Genomic DNA, 26,673 nt, shown 5'->3' on the forward strand with positions numbered 1-26,673 from the left:
TATATATATATATATATATATATATATATATAAGCTATAAAAAGGCATATAAAAAAAGGCATATGAAAATGTTAAAAAGGGAAAAGTACCTTTATCGGAAGTTACTTGAGTCTATGTGTGTCTTAATAGAAGAAATCAACAACAACTAATTAAGAACAAAAGGTGCAGGAATGGCACTTCCCTACATATAATTCTAAAATGATCTATACTCAGTGAGGAATAACCACAATCGTAATACTGAAAACGATACACAAGAGGAAATAGTTTTTGAATCCTTGGTTTTCACTATTTTATTCAATAATGAAAAATATATTAGTAACACTGCCTTCTCTTGACACAAGAAAAAATTCCATACATAATAAGAAATTAAATATAAAACAGCATACAGCATGCTGTGGGCATATGGTTAAAATTTTCTCAATTTTCAAGATCTGAAAGCTGAGTAAGCTCTGCTGTGTAGACAATGTTTCCCTTATTTAAGGGGTAGCAAAACCTCACACACACACACAAATGAACTTACACAACCTACAATCTGGGTAGACAGTCAAGTAAGAGCAAGAGCATTCCAGCATTATGTAATGAGAGCTTTGAGCCAATGTTGCAGACTCATTCAATAAACTAGCCTACAAAACTTTTCACCAGCTTGCAAAATCTTAAAACCATTCCCATGTTTAGCAATAGTTAGGGAGAAATGCGCCATCTGTCAGAAAGTCAGTGAACTATATAGTGAAGCTATCATTTTCATGACAGACTCATTTTCCTTAAATTATACTTAAATTTGTTTTATATTCAGCATCTTATCAACTGACAAGGCAGCCAGAATCATCTGATGGGTTTTGTAAAAATAAACATGTCTCTATTCCACTTTTCCTGGGTGTGCATGTGGGAGGGGTATGTGGGTACAAGTGGAGAAAGGAATCATGCTTATTTTGAAAAACTAGCTTATCCACAATGCAATACCACTTTACAACCACCAGAATGGCTAAATAAATGAAACAATATCAAGCAAATGTTACAGAGTATGTGGGACAAATGGAACTCTCATTCACTACTGATGAGAATATAAATTGACACAACCACTTTGGAAAACACTGGATAATACATACTAAACCTGAACACAAGCACACACCACGATGTAAACAGTTTCACTACAAGGAACATAACCCACAGAAATACATATGCAGCAGCAAAAGACACACAAGAATATTTTATAGGAGCACTATTCACTGTAGCTCAAAACTGGAAACAACCTATACGTTCACTAACAGTAGAACAGATAACTTATGGTGTATACAGTCATATAATGGGACAGAATACTACAGAACAATGAGAATGAGTAAGCTATGCTATGCACTACATGAATGAATCATAGAGAAAGAAATATTCTGGATAAGAAGCAAGGCATAAAGGTGTACATGCTGTATGATGCTGTATGCATGTCTTCAAATGCATATTAAACTTCAGTAAAAATTTACCTAAAATTAAAAAAACAACAACGAATATTTAATAAATAAATAAGCAGCTTGACGCCTGGATGTCTGCAATAAAATCCTGTACTCAGGGCCATGTTACCTCCAGTCTAAAACTGGGACAGAACACTTTTTAAAATCTTCCCTCTTGCTCACTTAAAAACATTTTTATATTAAAACAAAGAATGCTGTATTAAGGTAACAGAATGCAAGAGTCAAATCCTTTTTAGAAGAAAACACTAAAAGTTGGACAAAATGTTAACACCAAAGCTCTCCCCCACTCCACCATTACCTGGATCACTCAGATCTTCACCTCCCTTCCATCAGCCAAGAGTTCACTCTTCTGCCAAACATTTAGAAGAAACATTTGAAAAGTAATGACCTACCCTAGCAGGGTAGTCATGAGGATTAAAATAAAGAGTGCATATACAGTTTGCAGCACAGTGCCTAAACACTCAATGGCTAGACAGTTTTAATAAATTCGAAGTAATGAAGCTTACAGGTCAAGAGCTATTTCCAATGCATCACTGTAAACACAGAACCTGACACTCAACAGTTGGTCAATAACTCTTTGTGGAATAAATGAATGATGTGCGCTCAAAACAAAAAATAAAAACAAAGCAAAAGTGAGAATGAGAAAAATCAAGAAGTTCAAAGGAAGGTCTTAACCTATTTTTTAAAATATTTATTTTTGAAAGAGAGAGAGAGAGAGAGAGACAGAGAGAAAACGAGCAGGAGTGGGGCAGAGAGGGAGACAGGCTCTGTACTGAAGTGAGCTCTGTGCTGACAGCAGAGAACCTGATGCAAGGCTCAAACTCATGAACCATGAGATCATGAACTGAGCCAAAGTCAAATGTTTAACCAGCTGAGCCACCCATGGGTCCCTTAACTTACTTTTATTATTAAAGTATACGATAAGATTTTATATCTCAATGAACCAACAAATCATCAACATATGAAACCATCAAAGTAAACAAAAACTACCTCGGTATTATTTTTACTCCATATACTTCACAATGCAGAAATAGGATATTTTAACTAAAATTAAAACATGGTTCTTTAGTTTGAAACCCTTTAAAAATATTTCTGAATGAATTCCTTATGAGGTTGACAGGAATCATAAGTATATCACAGGTTATTTTCAAGACATCCATCATAGCATGTCAGTATTCTGAGTAACTATGTCACAACACAGTTGAAAGGAGATTTCAGCTGAAACTCTATACACTATTATTTTTATGAAAATAGAAATGTAATTTAGATATCAAAGTTGTCAAGACTGCTATCTTACGTTAGTTTTAAAAGACAAATCAACAATACTTTATCTTCATTGTGTGCCCAAAATACCAAAGACCATTTGATAAGGCCCCTTTTTCCTATCTTTTAAGCAAATCATCTACTTATCCTACATCAAAAATAGCAATATTGTTCCTAATTAACCAACATTTACACATGTAATTATGTAAAAAGCACTATTCTAAACGTAAATGTAACTCATTTACTACTTACTTACAACTCTTTCAAATGATAAGTACTGTTTCATTTCCATTTTATAGACAGGAACATTGAGGCAGAGATGGTAAGTAACTACTTAAATTCACAAAGTTGTTAAATAGCAGTCTGGATTCATGCTCTTAACCACTGTGCTATGCTGCTTAGAGAGCTCTGAAGTAAAGCAGAATTTTAGAATTCTAGAGTGTAGCAGAATTTTAGAATTCAGAAAGCTTTGAGGTAAAGCAGGATAAATTTTCATCTCATTTTGGGAGGTTAGTATTTTGAGGATCTTGGGTGCTAATCATAAAATGAGGCAGTATTAATGCCACATTTCATTAAATCTAAGATGCCCATTTTTTCCCCCCGTATTTCAACATTTCTAAAGTTGATGGCATTTTACAATTATAATTGATAGTGTTCTCTCTCTCTCTGGGGTACAAAATAATATTGCATATGGTAATTGATGGTAAGTACAATTCAAAGCCTTATAGTATTACCCGTACCTAATGGCATAAAATACCTAATGTACTTGACATAATGTCTGATAAAAGTTCGGTAAAAAAGGGAAGTTCTGGGGGTGCCTGGGTGGCTCAGCTGGTTAAGAGTCTGACTTTGGCTCAATCATGATCTCACCATCCATGAGTGCGAGCCCTGCTGTCAGGGTCTGTGCTGACAGCTCACAGCCTGGAGCCTGCTTTGGATTCTGTGTCTCCCTCTCTCTCTCTGCCCCTCCCCTGCTGGTTCTTACTCTCTCTTTCTCTCTCTCTCTCAAAAATAAACATTAAAAAAAAAAGTTTTAAAAAGGGCAGTTCTGAGGAACCTGAGTGGCTCAGTTGGTTAAGCATCCAACTCTTGGTTTAGGCTAAGGTCATAATTTCACAGTTCATGAGTTGGAACCCACATCGGGCTCTGTGCTGACAGTGCAGAGCCTGCTTGGGATTCTCTCTCCCTATCTCTCTGCCCCTCTCCCGCTCTCTCTCTAATTAAATAAATAAAATTTAAAAAAAAGGGGGGGGGGGCAGTTCTTCCCTGTAAACCAAAATGATCTATGAAAAAATTCCATGTAAAAATACCTTTACACCATAGTAAGTTGTCACTTTCTCATATCCGTGTTCAAATAAACTTGGTTATACTTTGCTAGGAAAAAATACTGGCTTCATTAGACAATTTGATGATGAAACTTTTGATAAGGGACTTGCAATAGGGAAGAGCAGACAAAAAATAATGGTGAAAATAAAGACACCTGAGAAAATAAAAATCATCAAGAATAAAGCATAAACCAAGATATTCCCAAACCCATTTGATTCAAGCCAGTTCTCAAATGCCATTGATAAAATGCTCACATAAAAAAAAAAAAAAAATTTTTTTTTCAAGTTTTAAATAATACATTTTGAATGCAATGAGAAATGACCAATCCAGTTAATGTATGCCCACACTCCACTTGAGATCTAACAAAACTGGGAATACTAAACTTGAAGCTCAACTGCCATTTTAGTTAAAAAAGGTTTAAACTGATCCTAATTGGGGGCGCCTGGGTGGCTCAGTCGGTTAAGCGTCCGACTTCAGCTCACGTCATGATCTCACAGTTCGTGGGTTCGAGCCCCGCGTCAGGCTCTGTGGTGACAGCTCGGAGCCTAGACCCTGCTTTGGATTCTGTGTCTCCCTCTCTCTCTGTCCCTCCCCTGCTCATGCTCTGTCTCTCTCTATCTCAAAAATAAATGAAACATTAAAAAAAAATTAAAAAAAAAAATAAACTGATCCTAATTGCTACCAAAATTTTAATTAAATTAAAATAAATTAACTTATTTGGAAGCTTCCTGTGTTGATAAGTGCCTTCACAATTTCAGAATGAATTTATATTCAATAATGGTTTTGTGGATTTGTTTTTGTTTTTTACTTACATGATAAAAACTATTTACCTTTCAGGGGAATTTCCCACTAAAACACCAAAAATTATAACCAAATTACAAGTGAAAAAAGTGCCTTGAGTCAATTGCACTCTTTACCTTGGGGAAAAAAAAAAAAAAAAAAAAGGGAAAAGAAAAAAAAAAAAAAAAAAAAAAATCACTTAATTCCCTTGGGAGGGGGAGTGAGAGAAGCACAAACGCATCTACACAATAGAAAACTGTTAAATTTGCTTCAAAAAATATACCCAGAGAAGAAACAATGATTCCTTCTTTGCTAACAAATCTCTAGTATTTTAAAAGCATCATACTACTTTTCAGTCATACTACAACCTTTGAGATCTTACATTACTTAATAGGAGAGTAAACATCTCTTTTTAAATCGTCATTCCTAATTATTTTTATTCCTGTATCGAACAAAGAATGAAAACAAATATGACAACCTCAAAGGAAGATTTTCTAAGCATATTCATATCGTACAGATAAATTACCCCCATTATACGTTAGTTCTAGGTATATAAACAACCTACCCCAACTATGGTCTAAGGTAATGCAATTTTATATTTGTAGACAATTTTTTTTAATCTGCTATCTTTTACCTATGTAAAATTTTGTTTCACATACAGTAGTTACAGAAAATAATTCAGAACATAATACTAATAATTATTCTGTCCTCCTTTAGAACATGTAGGCAAGTCTGAAGAAGGCAAGAGACAGGAGCTCTATACATGTACATAAATAAAAGCCTTGAAAAAGTACACCTGTAAGAACCATCGTAATATATAAAAAATATACAGTTGTTTTACAAGAATTCAGTAAGATTTAAAGAACTAAAAACCAGGGAGAAGGCAAGAGCAAAAGATACTAAAGCCAGTAAGAACAACAAAAATAAACTTAAAGAGTTACAATTTTCTTTAAAAAATTTTTTTTTAAAGTTACAATTTTCTTAATACAAAATTTAAGCAACACTGCTCAGCAGATTAGAATAGCAACGTTTTGGGTTGGCTCAGGTGGTTAAGAGTCTGCTGATTTCAGCTCAGGTCATGATCTCAGCTCATGAGTTCAAGCCCCATATCGGGCTCATTGCTGATAGCGTGGAACCTGCTTGGGGACTCTCTCTCTCTGACCCTTCCTCGTTCAAGCTGTCTCTCTCAAAATAAATAAATAAACTTAAAAAAAAAAAAGGCAACATTTCTACAATAACTCACTGAATTCAGAAGAAAGTTTCGATAAAGCCCATTCCCCTCTTATTTTAAAGCAGGTGAATTCTAGGGGTGCCTGTCAGGTTTGGTTGATTAAGCAACTGACTCCTGATTTTGGCTCAGGTCATGATCTCACGGTTCCTGAGTTTGAGTCCCGAGTTGGACTCTGCATTGACAGCACAGAACCTGCTTTGGGTTCTTTCTCTTCCTCCTCTCTGCCCCCTCACCCTGCTCATGCACTCTCTCTCTCCCTCTCTCCCGATAAATAAATAAACATAAGCAGATGAACTCTAGAATATTTATTGTGTTTTTAAAATCCATTTAACATCATTTTCCCTTTTAATACACTATTTTCTAAGAGACTGATCTTGTCAATTAGGTTTGGCCTATTGCAGTATTTTTCAGAAAGTAATCCCTGCAATTAAACTGTGTCCTCCTCTGGCGCAAGAGGGTAAATCCAGAGACATTTAGACAACTACCTAAAATAGTACTTATGGCCTCAGGGTACTGTTTCTGAGTCCAAAAGCACCATCATTGACCATATACCTGAGGTTTGGTAGTAAACTCTTAGCAATTCTTACCAAGGCCTTCATTTTCAATTCTCTACATTTGAGAAAAAGTTATACATATAAAATTTCTCCTGTAAAAAAAAAATCACTAAAGCATAACAGATATTTAAGTTATGCTATCAATCACTTAATGATTCTATAACATATAAAATATAAAGCTAACCAGTAAAAATAAAACATCACCTTGGACAATAAATACTACAACAAAGAATCTTTAATTTTTGAAGATAATCAGCAGATATCCCCATGTTTGGTGCCTATATGGGTGGTAATAATATTAATCAAAATGGCAAACAGAAAGAGGTATACAAGTTCAAGAAAAGAACTTCTGAATAGCACAGTCAAGCTCTCTAACCTATGATGCACATGCTAGAGCCACAATTCCTTGACTTTGCATGCTTCCAAAATACCTATCATTTCTTTGAACCCCTCACCACTGCATTGCCCTCTCCACCTCTCTACTTGTCTTTCAGAAACACTCTGCTCAAGTGTCATTCTCCTAGGAAAGCCTTCTCTGATGCTACTTCTCTGTGCTTCCAAGGTAACCTGAATAAGCTGCAACGACAGCACTGATCACACTATAACAATATTTAACTGTCCATTTCCCCTAGTTTCTGAAGTGTAATTGCATTTCTAAAAGTTTAGTATTCAATGCCTAATAGTACTTAAAAAGCATATTCTGTTGGAATATGCTCTGAATAAATGAGCTGTAGAAAGAATGTGAGATACTTATAGAACATCTAGATGGTGATAAATGGAAACATGGGTCTGAAGTGAGGTAGAAAGATGGCTCATGCTATAAATATAATTTTATCCTAAATTTAGGACTGTTGCTTTGGTAGATTAAAACAAATTCATCACCAACTAGTTTATGGATGGACAACTACTGAGAAATATAAAATTTTCTTCATGTTGTTCAATCAAAAGTGTACTTTTTAGTTACCAACTTAATTGATTTCTCAGCTTGATTCAATAAGGTTGACATAGTTGATTACCCACTCCTTTCTTTCTCAAAGAGTCTCCTGCCTTGGGGTAAAATTTTTTCCCAACTCTGGTTACATCTTCTCAGTCTCCTTTGTTCCATTATTTTCTCCCTGATGTTTCATGTTGAAGATTCATAGGGGACTACTATATTCCTTTATTACCTCTCTCCCTAGGGAATCTCATCCCCCACTGCCCACACTAAGATATTAATTGTAAGCCATATATTAACAATTCCCAACTGAACTATCATCAATACTCTCTCTGCTTCCCAGAAACAAATAAACAAGAAACTGCTCATCTCCCCAGTATTCCCTATGTGAGGCACAAGAACCACCAACCCTGGAAATCTGCCTTCTCCTCCCTCCAGATCCCTTAGTCTAATTCACCACCAAATCCTATCAATTTTACTTCCCCCGCAATCCAGCTACTTTCTATCACTGCCATCCTGGCAAAGGTGTGGTTTATAGACCAACACTGGTCCATGAACCATTGTTACTGGTCTGAGACAAGATAAAGACAGAAACTGAGAAAAGTATTTAGAAATATTTATACCAATTTGACACTGCCACAACATTCATTTCTGTGTCATTCATATTCTGTGTCACTAAAGTACCAGTACAGATTAGAAACCAAATCAATCCAAAACAGGTTGTTCTCCACAGATGAGTTTGAGAAGCACTGGCCTAACTGGTCTCCCTGCATTTATGCTTGCCCTTCTCCAATCTGTCCTCCACAGAGCCGCCAAGTGATATTTTATAGTAATAACGTAAGTAACTTATTCAGCCTTTTAACATTACCAAGTGGCTTCCCACTGCACTTGGGATTTAAGTACAAAATGCTTAGCAATGATTAACCATTGTGGTATGTTTTATATCACCCAGCTTCACATACTAACGTCCGTCCAACCCCTACAGGACTTTTCAGTTCTGAAAAGCTGAAATTGCCAACATTACTTGGGTAACTCCAGTTACTCCTTCAGGTTTAGCCTAATAGTCATTTCTTCAGAGAAGCATTCCCTGATACATTAGTGGGTTTTCATTGCTTACAATAACTTTCTTGTGTGGCAGTTATCATAATTGTGATCATTATTTTTGTAATTATCTGTTTAGTTTCTTTATGCCAATAGCTTTTGCTTCCATGAATACAGGTAGACTCCTTCGATTACCTCACCAGAGCCTAGCATGGTGCCTGGCACAGATCAGTTGTTCAATAACCTTTTCGTAAGTGAATAAAATGCAAGTATCTTCAATATCTGATCACACACAAGACTTGGGATAAGTCTGTGTACCATGCGCTTTACGAAAGTTACAACTCCTTTACTTCCCTAAACAACCTAAAAAGACAGGAAAACCTCACTGTCAAAACCCAGAAAGGTAAAGAACTTTGTGTAAAGTAACCAACAAGGAACTGGAAGATCTGAGAGACAACAAAAGGTAATAGACCACAACAATACCGTCTGGCTTCATTGCTCAGAAAGCTGTATGATTTTGTGGAAGTTAAATAATTTCTCACTTTCTCAGGTTCCTTATTTGTGAAGTGGAGATATAATAAAGCCTTCTTCAAGGGATTGTTAGGAGGTTTAAACAAGACATTAAGTTATTCAAAACAGTGCCTGGCACAGGGTTTTATAAGTGTGATTATCATTATCTGTAATATTACCAGTGCTCTCTTATAAAATAATTTTATCTGTTTACTGGCTTATTGTCTGTCAGTGCCATTCTAAAATAAATTACAAAAAAGCAGAGTTCATATTATTATTTGCTGACGGAGCTCTTCTCAGCCAGGGTTCTCTAAGAATTAAGCCCTACAGAAACTGAGTTACGTGATTATTTCCTCAGTTCTCGCTCTCAAGGTAGACAGCTAGTACCATCTCAGGTACACAGGAGAGGAGTCAATTCATTACATACCTTGGATGCCTTAGAGCATTAGGGCTTGATATTCGTTGGAACTCTTGGCTCAGAAGGGCTGCTCTTATGTATCCTCAATGCCTGGCATGAAGTAAGTGCTTATTAAATATTTTTAGAATGAATGAATATATACAAAACCAAAGGAAGAGTGCTTAGCACAGAGTAGATGCTGAGTGTCAATTTTATTCCACACCTTCAAAATTCCTATAAACTTCCAAAGTCTTTCTGTAGGAGTCATTTTTCTTGAACCAGGGCTTGTATTATTCAAAGTCAAAAATGCAGAATGTAGACAGGAGGAAAGCCAAGAGACAGAGAAACCAGTGTTGACAAAAACGATGTAGAAGATAGGTAGACTCTGGATATGTGGGGAAAAGAGTAGAGCCTATTGTAGGCCAGAGAACAGCATAAGCAAAGGCGCTGTCACTCAAAAGTTTGGAGTACATTTCATTGGTGACACAAAAAATAATTTTAAGCTATATGTGGGCAAACATCTTTATTTTGATAGTTGCATATATCACTATTTATAACAATACTAAACAGTACCTATTTGGATTTTAACTGTGTTGTTACAAAAAAAAGTATCAAGAAAATAATAATGCCCAGGAAGTAAGCAGATATGACAAAAATTGTCAGCGTTTTAAAGAGTGAGTAAAATCTGGGGAACATCAAGGCATGGTCATGTTAACAAACGTAACATCTTAAGAGAGAAAAGCCACTAGTCTTTTGAATGAAGCCAACCTCATGAATAGCAATTCAATATAAAGGACAGATGGGTGTGAACAGTTTTCAGTATTTAATTTGTAGCATACTAAAATTCTTATCAGTAAAATCCTCATTTTCCACTATGATAAACCTGCTATGTATTTCAATTTCATTTATTCTCAAAACAAAGATACCTGAAGCTGGGACTGACCTGCTTGTAGCCTGGTAACTTACCTGAAAATAGGGAGCTAAAACTGCACTTTTCACACCAAAAGGAATTAATTTATACAGTAAAAGAATATGAATCATATCTACATCAAAAAAGGTGTTAGATAAAAAAGAGCAAAAAGCAGCTTTGTATTCCCACCTTCCTTCCCCCAAATTAACCTACCATTAGCCAAACCAAATTAAGCTAAGAGATGGTAAAGAATATTAACCGTGCCAGGTACTGTTGTATTTTACCTGCATTAAGTTATGCAATTATCACTACCATCTTATCAAGTATATCACTATCCCCATTTTATAGTTATAAGAATACTGAGGCATAAAGAGATTAAGTAACTTGCCCAAGGCCAGAGCTGGTAAATGGCAAGGCTGGGGTTTAGATCCTGGCAGTTTGGCTACATCTGAGCTTTGAACCATTAGGCACCATTTCTCTCAAGAATAAACAGGATGATAATTTGAAATATTCCACGTTTCCCATTATGGCAGCGGAGATGTAATCTTCCAAAGTATAAACCTTTTATTACTTAAATTTTCTAAGAAACAGTGGATTCTGAAGTTGCAAGGAAAAATCGGGAAGACAAGTACTATAAAGGATATCTAGGCCCAGGATTATTCAAATATAGACAAAAAATCAAAACCCTAAAAAGTATGGCTGAATGACACAATTCACAGAGAAAGAAGCCAAAAGTTAGGCCAAGCAAAAGGTGAATCTTATGTGTACTGAATCTACTGCCCTGAAGGAGAAAACTCGATCATTCCCTTCCCTTTATTCAGCACACATAGACTCAAGAGGAAGAAGAGTTAACAGAAAGGATAGCACAAGGGAATAAAAGGGGAAAGTGAAGACTTGGACCCTGAATCACAGAGTTAGTTTAATGTAACCTGGTGAACCTGAAAAAGAATCTGTGACACGGCAATGTGTGCTTGGAGGGAGAGGTAGGTTGCATGAACACCGCAGTAAACACTGAATGGTCTGGCTGGAGAGCGGAGAATTTACCCTAAAATGGGCTTAATGGGAATAACTTCACACATACATATGTTTCGGATGAGAGGTGTGGGTGAGGACGCTGGGGGGTGGGGTTGGGGCTTCCCTCTCTGGGCTGTACTCCCGGTGGGGAAAATAAAAGGGCGGGAGTGGAGGTATACAGGTATAGAGGAGGCCGACTGGAGAAGGAAAGGGGCGAGGCTTGTGGAGGAAAGTCTAGGGGATCCTGGTAGGCGGAGGCTGGGAAATCGATGGGGGGGCGGGGGATCGCCAGGGGAAGCAGAGACTAGCGAGGGGGAGGACTGGCCCGGAGGGCGGAGGGTGGGGCTGGGGCGGAAGGCAGCCCTGAGAAAGGGAAGGCACGCCGCCGGAGCAGGGGTCCCGGGCCAAAAGGGATGGGGGCGCAGTGAGTGAGAAGAAAGCCGCCTCGCTCCAGCGCAGGCGAGTGGGAGGGGTGAGGGGTTGGAGGAGCAGGCGACCGAGGTGCGGCGGGGACCTCGGAGGGGGAGGGGCACCTACCCTGACGTGCGGGGCGGCGGCGGGCAGTCCCGGCAGCGGCTCCTCTCCCGCTGAGGCGGCGGCTGCGGCGGCGGCGGCAGCGAAGGTGATGGCGGCGAGTCCCTGTGGCGGCCGCCTCCACCGAGCCGCATCCCTCCTCCCCGGCCCGCCCTGCTTCCCTATCTCCCGCTCCTAAACTTCTTCCCCGGGATAAACAAACCCGCCGCCAGGGGCGGCCGCCTCCGCTGCTCCCGCCCCCGCGCAGCCCCCCCCTTCCCGGCCCCGGGCCCGTCCGGGCTCCGGCTTCCGAGTTGCGACTCCAGCCCCAGCCCCAGCCTGCGAGGGCGCGTGCGCGCGGCGGCGGCGTGGGCTCGCAAGGCTCTTCCTCCCTCCCTCCCGCGCCGGGCACTTCCGGGCCGGCCCGGATCCGTCGCCGGGTTTTGGAAGCCACCGCCGCTCCCTGCGCCAGGCGCTGGGCTCTCAGCAGGGCGCGTCCACCGGCCGCTGTGGAGAGGATGAGTTACCTCGCCTGGCGGGGATCTCCCACGACCCAGCCTTAAACTTTCCTTACCTAAAAAGCCCACTGATAACGCCTCTTAAATTGAGAGACGTAGGGTGCGAAAGGAGGCCAACTGTTTCTCCGTACGATTTCCTTGAGGTTGTAGCAGACTAGAAAGCCAATATGCAACTTTTACTGAACCCTTGTTGCGAGCCCGTAACTATGTGAAGGGCTAGAACAAAAACAGCAGTGTACGTCTCCAGCTAGAAATACAGACAACTCCGGGTAGGCAAATGAAGTGCCACAGTGGAACGGTTTTCGGTTAGAGAAGATGAGCCTCAAAAGGAAGTCTCAGGCCTAGGAAGGGAGGGGGTCCGCCGAGAGGCAGCCGAGGTTGCTTGCAAAGCACTGAACAGGTGGCATCCCAAGACTGACGTGGGTAAATTATGCTGTATCTAAGCAAATGTCTGAAGAGATGAGGAGACTGCCTTATGGAGTTTAAAGAAAGGTGAAAACAGAACGTCATTCAGCATTCGTGAGAGAAAACTTGTAGCTGCCAAGAATATTCTCCTTTAAAGAGGTTTGAGGGACCAAAACAGGCACGAATAACATTGAAGGACCCCCGCCCCCATTCCTTTCACTTTAACAGCGCATCAGTGAACTGTTTACCTCCTTTCCCCCAAAAAAAGAGAGGTGGAAGAAAAACATTATCTTGAGCACTGTAATCAAAGACCTGTACGATCTTTTTAAATCCTCTCAACTTCATTGCAGTTCCAAGGTGGAGATTATTCCCACCTTACAGATAAAGCAACTGAGGATCAGAAGTAATAAGTAACTCATTCAAGGGTGAGTGGAGTTTGAATACCGGGAAAGCAGATTTCCCTCGCTTCAAATTAATACTACTTTAACTACCTTATTCAACGTATTTAACACCCAAAACGTGTGGGATACAACCAGCATCAAAGATTTTCAGAAAAAAAGGTAAGATCAGCATAACCATAAAATTCAAAATTGACTTAGCCAAAAGTTAAAAAGCAGAAGTGGAAATGACCGTTATTATGCTAGGGACTGGCGGGGAGAGGAAATATTAGTGAAAAAGTTCACATCCAAACATAAAGAAAAAAGTTAAAACTAGTTGCTGTACTCTTGTAGGTCTCTGTTAACTTTATGATATGTGACAGTGAAAATTATGTTAATTTTTGCCCAGGCCTTATAGCTCTTTCAACCCCTTAAGATTCTGTCACACCCTCTCTTCCACTGATCACTCCTTGTTAGGCACTAATGCATGTAATATACTCAATCAAATTATAGTAAATCCTTGAGGTAGATTTTCAGTTGGGAATTAAGAAACGAGTGGGTACTTGGCTTACCCTTGACACTTGACTGGGTTCTAGTTAGGGGTGATTTTACTATAAGGATGTCAAATAGCTCCTCACAGTATTCTCATAGAGTCCTTTCCCTAGGCTTGATCTCTGTGTAGTGTTATGACATACCATTCTTTTTCTTGGTGACTTCAGCCTCTGATAAAGAATGAATATGGCTTAGGGGTGCCTGGGTGGCTTGGTCGGTTAAGCGTCCGACTTCGGCTCAGGTCATGATCTCACGGTCCGTGAGTTCGAGCCCCGCGTCGGGCTCTGTGCTGACAGCTCAGAGCCTGGAGCCTGTTTCAGATTCTGTGTCTCCCTCTCTCTCTGCCCCTCCCCTGTTCCTGCTCTGTCTCTCTCTGTCTCAAAAATAAATGTTAAAAAAAATTAAAAAAAAAAAAGAAATATGGCTTGTAACTAATGCTAATAATAAAACTGTGATGGTTTGGCAAAGTAAAAGATGGCTCTACGGTCAATAAGCTTGGATTAAAGCTTGTGCTATAGTACCAATTCCCTAAAGAACTACCTTTCTTGATTTGATTTCGAAGTTATTGGATACCTATTGAAAAACTACACTATTATAGGCTATAGTTTATTGCCGCCATAAGTGGTTTTTATACAGGTAAGTAACAGCTTTATCACTAGTATAGAGCATTGTATGCTTCCACCGGTCATTTATCAGGTTTGCATTGCTTGAGGCATTAACCATTAGGGTCATCCAATTCCTTAGACAACAGGAAACTTTTGGTACTCATTTTTCTGTTCATTGTCAGTTTTCTATAGAAAACCATCCAGGTGCCTCAGTGGACAACTTAGAAGTTCTACTTATTGTAATTAATAGGTTGGCAGTTAGTAAAGATCAGGAGAATCATTTTCTGAGCTTCATGAGCACAGATCAGAACTAGCCTGTGGATCTTCTTGACCCAACTCTATGGGGCTCATCTGAAGAGCCAACCAAGCATCCCACTTTGATAGTTTAGTGCCTGCAGCATTTTATTCCTCTTTTGTAAATTCAGAGATGCTCCCATTTCATGACTGGGTAACCATACTGACCACTGCCTTCCATACTACCACCTGTTTTGTACTATCATTTTCCAATTCTAGCTGTTAAAAACTAAAGCATGCAGTGGCAAACAGTTTGCAAATTCATTACTATATTGGGTTTAGAGTCCAGACAGTAGTAACATGCTTTTTAGCAAACACAATATAATTCATGAATCCTAAGTGAGGTACTCTCTGTGCTTCCCTGGACATTTTGCTATTACCCTCCCCCTTCCTAAAGTGGTCCACCAAACTCTTCTCTCCTAGTGAGCTGGCTTCCCCATATTTTTCTAACTATTATCCCCTCCTATCTTGAATTCTCTTCAAGGGAACGAAACTCATGCCTTACTTTCATAAACTAACACTTGTGATCAAACATTTAACATAACATGTAGCTTTTGGAATTTATTTTGAAAGAAAAGAACTTGGTTGTTCATTATTTATTACTGTTATAAACTTTAGCTTCTTTATTTGAAAGAAAACACTAAAGCTCTTGTTTAATAACTTGTGAGTTACTTTACATGTAATTTCATTTTCTCTCACCATGTCTCCATTTCTTTCTGGTTTTTTACCTTGCTTGTGAATTCCTAGTTTTGTAGTACTTTTGCATTATATGATACTCATCTATTAAAGATCTGAAAACTTGGGGTACCTTAGTGGCTCAGTTGGTTAAGCGTCCGACTTCAGCTCAGATCATGATCTCACAGCTCACGAGGTCCAGCCCAGCGTCGGGCTCTGTGCTGACAGCTCAGAGCTGGAGCCTGCTTTAGTTTCTGTGTCTCCCTCTCTCTCTCCTCTCTCTCTCTCTGCCCCTCCCCATGCTCGCTCTCTCCCTCTCTCTCTCTCAAAAATAAGTAAACATTAAAAAAAATTTTTTTGAGGATCCAAAAACTTTAGAGTTCTAAATTAATACTTAAAACCCTTGTGTACTGATGCCTATAGCAAGAAAAGATCAGTAAGTTTGATATACTTATTATTGAAAAATCATTCCCAGAAAACTGAGATAGGACCCACCCAGAATTATGAGAACAGGATCATTTTTGTTTAAGTCCTTCCTTGGCACCTTTATTTTCATGTCCCCAGCCACATTATGTCAAATATTTTAGGATACTCTCTTGTTTCAAATTAAATATGCATTCATGTATTTAATGCTTTGGTCCTTTGGCTAATCTATGAGGTCTCCTATAAGAGATGATTTTTGCTGATTTTCTTCTATCACCATTTGAAGAATAAGGGTTGAGTTGCAGTTCACTGGTTGGCATTGTTACATTTTATAGCCACTCAATTAAATATTAATTTTAATCAGTTTTGAAACATTCTGAGGCTCTTAAAACATTAGTTATCCCTAGATTCTGGATCACTAATACCCAATGAATGAGAAAGAGCAATACTGTACCTCTACCTGGGCAATAAATGGTCTTGGAAAAACCTTGGTTACCCTATCTACAAGTTCTCTATTTACAACTATTAATAAGGAGAAAAACAACAAAAATGATCTCTGTGACAGGATTATCCAAAGCTTCTATAGCATCCCTCCAGGCATTCCCTGAGAACTTGCTCTCTTCAAGGTTACTTACAGCTGCTGGAAATCATTTACTGTGCCAGGATCCAGGCGGCTGCTGCTGCCATGATCTAGTAGTCCCTAGTGACCTCTGTCTTCTTCAGCTTGGCTAGCTAAGCTCTTTCTCCTCTGCTGGTGTCCTGGCCCTGCCCCTGCTCTGCTCTCAGGTAACTTGAGAAGTTGTGGTTGATTCTGGACCTTGGAAATAGTCCCAAGGGAAGCCTAGAGCTCTCCACTGTGCTCTCCAGCTAGAGGTCACCAGCCTCTGCAGCAGCCTCAAATGGCTCTAGAAGTACAGCTACTCAGTCTCCTCCTCTTTTATCTCTGCTCAGTCATCACAATGTCTCCAGGTCAGGGTCTTTGGTCCCCTCCCAGAGAGACACACCCTTCTGCCTATCAGGGCAATTTATGGCTGGGGGAGTTTACTTAAACATCTGCCCCTGCAAAGCCCATTGGATGGTTCCCTGTCTAGCTTTGTCCTTGAAAATTGGGATCACTTCAGTTTACTCCCCTCTGACCGTGACTTAAACAACAGCTCCATGGCCATTTTCTCTGGACACATTAAAGGGCCCTGCCTCCAGAATAATCTCCAATGACCTCCTGTTTCACTCAAAGCCACCACTCCTCTTAAGGGGCCCTGCTCCCAGACCCCTGATCTAGTAGTCCCAGAGGTCCCATTGCATGAGCTCCAGCAATGTTCCTAGGATTGCCCAGTAGCCAATCACGCTAGGTGAACCTGGGAGCCTTGGAACCTCTGTGCACCCAGTGTTCCTTGACTCACTGATTTTCACTGCTTCGCTGCTTTAGAAGGACTGAGTTCTCGGCTCAGTCCTCTCTTCCCTTCTGCCACCTACCCCCTTTAGAAACTAAGACCTGCTGTCTAGCTGTTACCAATTCTGCATTCATACCCCTCCAGAACATCAAGTGGCCACCTACCTCCAGATGGTTCTTTCTGCTAGTCAGAGCCCTCTGCTGCCAGCCTGCCTGCCAGTTTGGAAACCCTGGTTTGGCCATTTCCAAAATTAGAAACGAGACTGTGCCATCTTCAGGGACACTGCTGCACCTCCCAGCACCCGGTCAAACCCAACCTCCGCATCTGGCTCAGACACCCTTCCCCAAGCTTCCCTCTTCTCCCCACCCCCACATTTTTGGGCTTCATGATTTGGGTTTCTGCCTTCCTCTCCTTGCCTGCCCATCCTTACTGAATTTCTAACACATTCTTGACCTTCCCTGCCTGAACTATGCCAGGCTAAAGATGGACCAACTCAAGGGCTACATAATCCCTGGAAATTCTTTTAGAGGCCTTATCCCACATCCTGTCAAACACGAAAATATAACCATACCCCACATGAAAAATACAATGTCTGGTTATGCAAAATGAAAGAGATTCATATAATTTTCCTCTTGAAATATTTATTAATGTCATTTAGCATTTTTCTGCATATTTTAGAGCCAAGACATTTTCTTTTCCTGCACTCAATCTTATAAAACCTGGAAAAGCTTACAGGCTCTGGGGGCTGTGCCTTTATTTAGTGAGAACCCGAACCTTAAAAGGATTTAAAAAATGGCTCTGGAAGGGAAGGACATAAGCACTTCCACACTTGATTCAGGTTCAAGCCCTCCCCTCTACTTCCTGTCATCACTTAAATCTTTTTCTTTTCCAGTTTTTAATAGCTGGGCTTCTCTGTTTGATCCCCTGTCTCAGTCATTCACGTTTTATTCACTCTGTTCACACAGACACTCCTTGTATTACAAATGCCAGCTGGCCTGCTGGGATTTCACAGCATCACAAGACCCTGGATTTGCTTTCACAATGCTCCTTCTACCACTGTGGGCCCACCATTACTATCTTAAAGCCCCCAGCCCCCAGGAGACCACAGCTTTGGATTAGGCATTTGTTTGCTTGACCCTGTAGCTATGATGATGTTGCACATCGGACTCTCGTAAGTCTGCAGCTGCATCCAGCTCTCTGGTGGCTCCTCCATTCAAAGTGACAGGTCCAGTACTGCATTTTAGATGCTATAGTCTTACCCTGTGTGCTGGGACTGACCAGTGAGGCCCACTTGTATCTGAGGCAGGATAGCTACCAGAAATCATACTTTACATTTTTATATTTAAGTGCCTTGTTCACATTTATCTACTTTAGGTATCTCCTTCCCTGGAGGCCTTTTATGCCTCAGTTACAAACAGCATTACTGCTATACTTTTCTGGAGGTTTTTGTGATCACCCACTATTGCAGATGGAGAGTATATATAAGAAACCAAATGTCCCCAGTAATTATCCTAGATTATGTCTCTTCTAAATATTAAGCATTACTGAACTGAAATAGCCACTAGAAGTTTGGCTTTTACTTTCTATGATACCTTGTTTTTTGGTAGTGATTCTACAATTTCAGTATACTTCCTAAAATCAAATTATGCATATTCAGTGCACATAGTGAACCAGTTAAGGAGAGTCTACAACAATACATTCTTGCCTCTTTAGTCTACTTCCTCAGTTTTGTTTTTTCCCAGAAAGAAAATTAGGCTGGCCTTTTAAAAATTGTGTTCTGCTGTAGTCTACGAATTTGAGAGGAAAAGGTGACAAATGTTTTCATTTTCATGTTGTCAAGAGCTCAGCAAGAAATTGCTTCTACTTTGAATGTAGAGCCTACTGTGTGCAAAAGAGATGTGACAAAATCCAAGTGTCCTTTCTGAACACCTATTAGAGCTGGGTTGTTTGTTTCTTTTTTGTTTGTTTGTTTCTATTTTTTATTTCTCTCAGTTGTAATTACTTAGGTCTAGATATTTACGCAAAATGTTTTTGTGCTTCATCTGTCAAATTCCTTTTCTGAGTTTGATTTTTAGTGTACTTATTTGTTTGGTCCAGGGTAAATCTAAGATGTTTTTCTTACCTTGAAGGAAAAGGTGATTTAGTACTGGGATGTTTACTTGATGTCTTGGTCTAATTTGTGGTATCCTCGCATTGGCAAAATGCCCACAGGCCAATGTGATGGTTCTGAGCTTGTTTCCTTCAGATCCTTCCCTTGCTTTTCTCTGCTCCAAATCTTAGCCAGTTCCAGGTTGTTTCCCAAGCCCCTGTGTCAGCTGACTACCTGCTGGGTTAAGCCAGGAACCTACTATCAGGAACCTCGAGGGTGGGAGGAAGGGAGAAACCAGTGTATTTCTCCCCTTGTCTTTCTGCCATAGGCATTGTTCCCTGCAACAACTAAGTATCCTCCCACGTCCCATCTCCTGCTGGATAAGTCTACCATGGAATTAGCCCTGGGCCCTGGCAATACCTTTTCCTCTCTCTTGTCTGTTTAAAAGTGCTATGGCTTCCTTTGGTTGCTAATCCCTGGATTCTCAGTTTTTCCATCACCTATACAATAAGATTCCTTGTATCAGATTCTCTGTTTGAAGTAATGAATGTGGTTTCTTTTTTTCTGGTTGGACTCAGCACATTTATCCATTTTATGTTTTCATAAGAATCTTTTCCTGTTTGCTGGACAAAGAATGATTTTCACAGAGAAGTAATAGTCATTTTAAACTTATGGATCTGTCTGTACTTATCCACATGTCTTGAGTAATGTCTTTGTTCTTTCTCCTTATCTCCCATACTTGCTTCCCACTTCCCATAATACCCAACCTATTCCCTTTTCTCTGCCACTTTCCATCCTTAGAGCATATGACATCTATCTTCTGGAGTCATATCACCATGGATGCACAATGATTTGGTTTTTTAATGTTTAAATTCCTTTTTATATAATGTTCTTAACAAGAATGCCACAGCTGTAGGATACCAAAAAAGGGCACTGGATTTTTCATCCAGAATCTGAATCCGCGTGACCTTGCTCGAATTCCTAAGCCTCTTGTACAATAGGGCCCTTGGTCGTAAAACAGGAAAAATATAACTTCATCAGATCTAAGAGCAAATGAGATTAAAACATATGAAAGGATTTTGTAAAGGATAAAATGCTAAGCAACTGCAAGAGGTTATTTAAAAACAGTAAATAAGACTAGTTATTTTTTCTTAAAACAAATGTAATTTTAAAAGTCAGCAGCAAAGGTATTTCCCAATTGGAATTTATATAGAGTTTAGCGGCCTCACATCTAACACATCACTTCTTAATCTTAGTTCTGTTGACATTTGAGACTAGATAATTCTTTATTCTAGGGGGCCATTCTATACAAGGTAAACTGTTTAGTGGAATCCTTCCGTCTATCTTCTAGATGCCAGTTAGCACCCTTGCCTTCAGTTTTGACAGCCAGAACATTTGTAAACATTGCCAAGTGTCCCCTAGGAGACAAGGTTGAACAAAAGCACTCCAAATTGAGAACCACTGATGTAACCAAACCTACTTGGAAAAATGTCACCTTGTTTTAAATTTAAGTTGTTAAAAAAATTAATAAAGGAGTTTGGCTTTCTAGAGAAGATTATGGGGAAGGACTTTTTAAAAATGTAGCCATGAGGGGCACCTGGGTGGCTGAATCTGTTAAGCGTCCAACTCCAGCTCAGGTCATTATCTCGGGGTTCACAAGTTCAAGTCCGACATCAGGCTCTGTGTTGACAGCTCAGAGCCTGGAGCCTGTTTCAGATTCTGTGTCTCCCTCTCTCTCTTCTCCTTCCCTGCTCACATTCTGTCTCTCTCTCTCTCTCTTAAAAATAAATAAAACATTAAAGAAAAAATTTTAAAATGTAGCCACAAAGGATAATCTGTCTTAAGAGATCAATAAACCTTGCAGTGAAAGTCAGTTATTGTCACAGCAGTGATGTGTCTCACTAAGTATTTATGTTCGAGAGATTAATCTTCCTGCTTAGTATTGAGGTTGGGCTACCTAACCAAGATGGGCTTTCTTCATACAATTAATTCCTTTTGTTATTTATATTAGGTATTAAAAAACACACTAATACTTTATATCTGACTATTGTATGTTGGTATCTTTTGATATCCTTTCAGGCATCATTGAATACTAGTAGGAACATATATTTCAGTCATAATATGACTCAGATTTCTGGGTCTGTACTTGTGTAGACTACTTTTAGTAGCAGCAAGAGTTAGAATTTTATGAGCATCATGACAAGGCCATAATCAGTAGAATCCTTCATATTATTATAATTCATAATATGATACTCTTAGCTGCCATTGACTTACCATTGGAGACAAAACCATAGCTATTTAAAATCTAGAAATTATTATTTTAAAAATATTGATTCCAGTTTTCCAAACATGTCTTTTTTAGCTTATATTGTCAGCAGGTTTCTTTTTTTTTTTTTTTAATATATGAGATTTATTGTCAAATTGGTTTCCATATAACACGCAGTGCTCATCTCAAAAGATGTCCTCTTCAACACCCATCACCCACCCTCCCCGCCCTCCCACCCCCCCATCAGCCCTCAGTTTGTTCTCAGTTTTTAAGAGTCTCTGTCAGCAGGTTTCTAAGACCAGTTTCTCATTTCCAACTGTGTCAGTTAGCTTTCTTCCTAGCTTAAGAAAATATTGACCAAAGCAGATTGCAGAACAGGAGCAGCAGGTTGTAGTAATAGGGCTACTTTTGCTGAGAAGACAGAAGAGATGTGCTGTCCTTGACATGAGTATATTGCTAAGCTTTGTGGACACATAGCGTCTCCAAGACTGGTAAAAAGGATACTTACTGCTTCAAAACAGTTAGATTCATTTCCTCATCTATGATTTACATTCTCCTGGTTAATCTTTCTTTGGGGAACTATGGACTCTTTGAAGGATTTGTCAGCACGAATAATACTACTATAATTATTAATATTATATATTCTTTTAAGGGTTTTTTTTTCATATAGTATTTCAATAAAAATAGACTTAACGATTGAGGTAAATAGTAGGGGTTTAGGATGAAGACACTGCAATTAAGTTGGGCCTGAAAGTTAGGGTCCTCTTGTTTGTTGTCATACTACTGAATTTAAATGACTAGTTCAGGCCTACCTCCACATTCACTGCCATTTCCCCAGCTAATAATGTATTCTATTGGGTCTTTAAACTTCCCATCTATCAGACCCCTGTGGAGAAATTGGATGTGTAAAGTATCAGGATAAAGCTTGGGCTAGGATACCATGCCATAAATGAGCATTTCCCAGTGGAATTCTCTTGTTTCTGGAGAAGGAATGTGTTTGTGGTACCAGTGTTTGCTTCATCTGTGTTATGTTTTGTTTTGTTTTTTATGATCTTAGAAACAAAAAACTATGTAAACACACACACACACATATATATATAATCTGAGCCAAATTTCCCACCCATTCTCATTATATATAAAGAAATAAAGACATTGATGATAGGCTATTTCAGAGTCCTTCCTGCTACTACCTTTGCTTCTTAAGAAAAGCTCACAGATGGAGTTACAGAGTCTAGATTCACCTTTCCACCTATAACAACCAAAACAAACAAAAATAAAACAGACAAAATACATTAAACAATGGTTTTAAAGACACTGTGTATCAGGTGTTAAAGGACAATGATTCTGGAAAGACAAGAAACAAAAGAGGTGAGATCCAGCATACTGACTTGATAGAGTGTTCAGGCCCTGACATATGGAAGGGAAACTGAGGTGAATCCCAGTTAGGACCATGAATTGAAGAGACAGACATGAGAGTCCAGGGAGATCAGGGTAGTGAGAGTTAATAGGATGAGAGACAAAGAGCAGAGAACAGCACAGAAAGCAAATGTGTGTCGGGTGTAGGGGTACTGGTGTCAAATATTCAGCAAAATCCTGATCAGCACGTGCTGTGAGGAAACTACCTGAGGCTCAGGAAAGAATCCTCTGGATGGAATAAAGAGAACCTATGCCTGGAGCACATACAGGGCCAGAAATAGTGCCTGTTCCTTTCAGCCCAAGTAGAAACACTCATAGTTCATAAGGCACTGGGTAGCTTACTCAAAAATGTCTTGCTTCATTAGTGGAGAATAATTAGCTCTAGATTGAAAACTGCTCCCAATCTGTCAAACAAACCATAAAAGCAAAGCCAGAAAGGATATCTGTTTCCAATAACTTAGCATCATTCCTGAGTAAAGCTCAAGAAGATTTATGAAAATTCAAAAGTATCCAGCACCCAAGAAAATAAAATCACAAAGTATGCATTTAGTTAAAGACTACCAGGCATGCCAAGACATAGGAAAACAACCCACAGTGAGAATAACCAATTAGTCAAAATTGTCCCAAAATTGACACAGATGGTATAATTAATACCAATGAACATCAAAACAATTTTTGTGATTATATTCTATATATTTAAAGGGGTAAGTAGAAATTAAAAAAAAAAATTTCTAGAGATTAAAGCTACAGTGTTTAGGATGGAAAATACACTCAATGGGATTAACAGCAAATGACATATGGCAGAAGATGAGATTAGTGAATTTGAAGGCATAGCAATAAAAACTATCCAGAATGAAACAGAGAAAAAGGACCCTCCCTCCCCAATTAAAGAGTATTGGTGAGTTGTGGGATAACTTTTAAGTGGCCTAATATGTGGTGTGGGTAATTAGAGTCCCCCACAGGAGAAAGATATGTACAGACAGAAAAAAATTTTTTTGAAAAAATATGTCAAGAGCCTTTCCAAATTTAATCATTATAAACCCACAAATTCAAGAAGCTCGATGAAACCCAGTTGCAAAAAACATGAAGAAAATTACATCAATGTTTATCATCACCAAATTGTTTAAAAATGGTGATAAAAAAGGAAAAACCTAAAAGTATCCAAAGATAAAAGACATGTACAAAACAACAGAGAATGAAAAGAGGTTTGTTTTGTTTGTTTGTTTGTTTTAATTGGAAGTAATCCAAGGGAAAACACAGTGGAGTATTATCTTTTAAAGTAATGAAAAAACTTGTCAGCTTAGAATTTTATGTCCTGCTAAAATATTTTTCAACAACAGTGATGTAAAGATATTTTCAGACACATAAAAGCTGGAAGAATTCATCACCAGTGGACACATAGTATAATAAATGTTATAAGAAGTTTTTAAAGCAGAAGGAAAATAATACCAGATGGAAATATAGATATACACAAGGGAATAAATAACTCCAGAATTGGTGACTACATAGGTAAATACATAAATTGTTTATCTTATTCAAATCCTTTAAAAGATAATTTACTATTTAAACAAAAAAATAACACTGTACTGTGGGGTTTATAACGTATAAGTAAAATGCATGACAACATTAGCATAAAGGTCAGGAGGAGAGAAATTAATGTGTGCTATTATAAAATTATTTTTGAGGAACTTAAGTGTTATACTATCACTTGAACATAGACTGTAATAAGATAAAGCAATCAATAAAATAACTAAAGTAAAGCATAGTGAAGAGCCCAATAAAGCAGAGAGCAAATTAAAAAAAAAAAAAAAAAATCCAAAAGATGGTAGAAAAAAGGAAAGGGGGAGCAAAGAACATATTTAACAAAGATAAATAGAAAACAAACCAAACCATATTAATTATCACATTACATGTAAATATTGTAAATATTGCCATTAAAACAGTAAAATTATCAGATTGGATTTAAAAGCAAGATCCAACTGTATGCTGCCTACAAGAAATGCACATCAGGGGTACCTGTGTGGCTCAGTCAGTTGGGCATCTGACTTCAGCCCAGGTCATGATCTCACAGTTTGTGAGTTCAAGCCTGGCATCAGGGTCACTGCTGTCAGTGCAGAGTCCCTTTCAGATTCTCTGTCCCCCTGTCTCTGCCCCTCCCCTGCTCATGCTCTTTCTCTCTGAAAAATGAACATAAAAAAAAAAAAAAAGGAAATGCACTTCATACATAAAGACAGAAATATGTTAGAAGGTTAGAAAAAAATATGCTAACATTAGTCACAAGAACACTGAGATGGCTATTAGACAAGAATTTTCAGAACAAGATTATTACCAGGCATAATCCTTCATAATCCTTAAGAAATTATTTTTATGTCTATTGTAAAATTTTCATTTTGTAATGATTATGATGGTCATTTCATAAGGATTAAGTAGTCAATTCATCAAAATAATGTAATCCTAAAGATTTATGCACTTATTAACTGCTTCAAAATACATGAGGTAAAAATTGATAGAACTGCAAGGAGAAATAGACAAATGAACTTGGAGACTTAAATACTCATGACAAACTTGATCTGATTGACCTTTATATAACACTGTACTCAACAAGAGTAGGATACACATTCTTCTCAAGTGCACATGAATCAATTACCAAGATAGATCATACTCTGTGCTATAAAACAAATCTCATTCCAATCGTACAGAAGATCCTTGGAAAATTCCTAAATACTTCAAAATTAAATAAAGGAATTTTAAATCATCCATTAATCAAAGAAGTCAAAAGAGAAATTAGAAATTATTTTGAATTGAATGAAAATAGAAACACAAAAGAATCTGTGGGATATTTCCCTTGGAAATTTATACCATCAAACCTGTATTTTAAAAAAATTTTAAAAAGGGAAGGTCTTGAGTCAATGACCTTTCACCATGAGAAACTAACAAAGTAAAGGAAATTAAATCCAAAGTAAACAGTAGGCATGAAATAATACATATCAAAACAGAAATGAAATGTAAAAAATAGAGAAAAATCAATTAAACCAAAAGAGGATTCTTTGAGATCATTAAGACAGATATGCCTATAGTTGGACTGATCAGGGAAAAAAGAGAAAAGATATATAATATCAGCATCAGGAATAAGAGAGGACATCACTACAGAATCTACAGATAGTGAAAGGATAATCATTTTGAAAAAATTTATAACAAAGCCATTTGACAATTTGGATGAAATAGATATATTCGTTAAAAAACACACTCAGGAAGCTGGAAAAAAAATGATATCTGTTAAAGAAATTGGAAAGCTTTCCGCCCCGCCTCAAAAAAAAACTTTCTGTAAAGAAAATTGCAGGCCCACGTGGCTTTACAGGTGAATTCTATCAGGTTTTTAAGGAAGAAATATCAATTGATAGATGAATGGATACACACACACACACACACACATCTCCACACATACTTACAATGGAATATTACTCAGCAATAAAAAAGTATGAAATCTTGCCATTTGCAATGGCTGGATGCAGCTAGAGAGTATTATGCTAAGGGAAATAAATCAGTCAGAAAGACAAATACCATTTAATTTCACTCAAATGTGGAATTTAAGAAACAAAACAAATGAGCAAAAGGAGAGAAAAGAGAGAGAGAGATGCATACTAGAAAGCAGAATCAAGTACAGTGAACAAACTGATGGTTACCAGAAGGGAGGTGGGTGGGGGTATGGATTAAATATATGATGAG

The 26,673-nt window shown here is 38.5% G+C and overlaps 2 protein-coding genes across 5 annotated transcripts in view; one reads left to right on the forward strand and one right to left on the reverse strand.

Moving 5' to 3' along the window:
• SPOPL (speckle type BTB/POZ protein like) overlaps positions 1-16,679 on the reverse strand; it is a 79,758-nt gene extending 63,079 nt beyond the window's left edge. Inside the window, exons 1-2 of one of the 4 annotated variants that reach the window (XM_060626108.3) lie at positions 11,961-12,199; positions 9,530-9,610 (exon numbers count right to left, since the gene is read on the reverse strand). The gene's annotated coding sequence lies outside the window, so the exon portion shown is untranslated. Of the gene's footprint in view, positions 1-9,529; positions 9,611-11,960; positions 12,208-16,420 lie in introns of those variants that run through there. The other 3 variants (XM_078451335.2, XM_060626110.3, XM_060626107.3) reach the window with 3 other exon arrangements.
• Positions 12,315-26,673, forward strand: part of LOC132673441 (small ribosomal subunit protein uS2-like) — a 133,336-nt gene continuing 118,977 nt past the window's right edge. The window contains exon 1 of the mRNA XM_078451338.2: positions 12,315-13,419. The gene's annotated coding sequence lies outside the window, so the exon portion shown is untranslated. The remainder of the gene's footprint in view (positions 13,420-26,673) is intronic.

Source organism: Panthera onca, chromosome C1, assembly GCF_046562875.1.
Source record: "Panthera onca isolate mPanOnc1 chromosome C1, mPanOnc1 haplotype 2, whole genome shotgun sequence".
In the NCBI taxonomy this organism is placed as follows: domain Eukaryota; kingdom Metazoa; phylum Chordata; class Mammalia; order Carnivora; family Felidae; genus Panthera; species Panthera onca.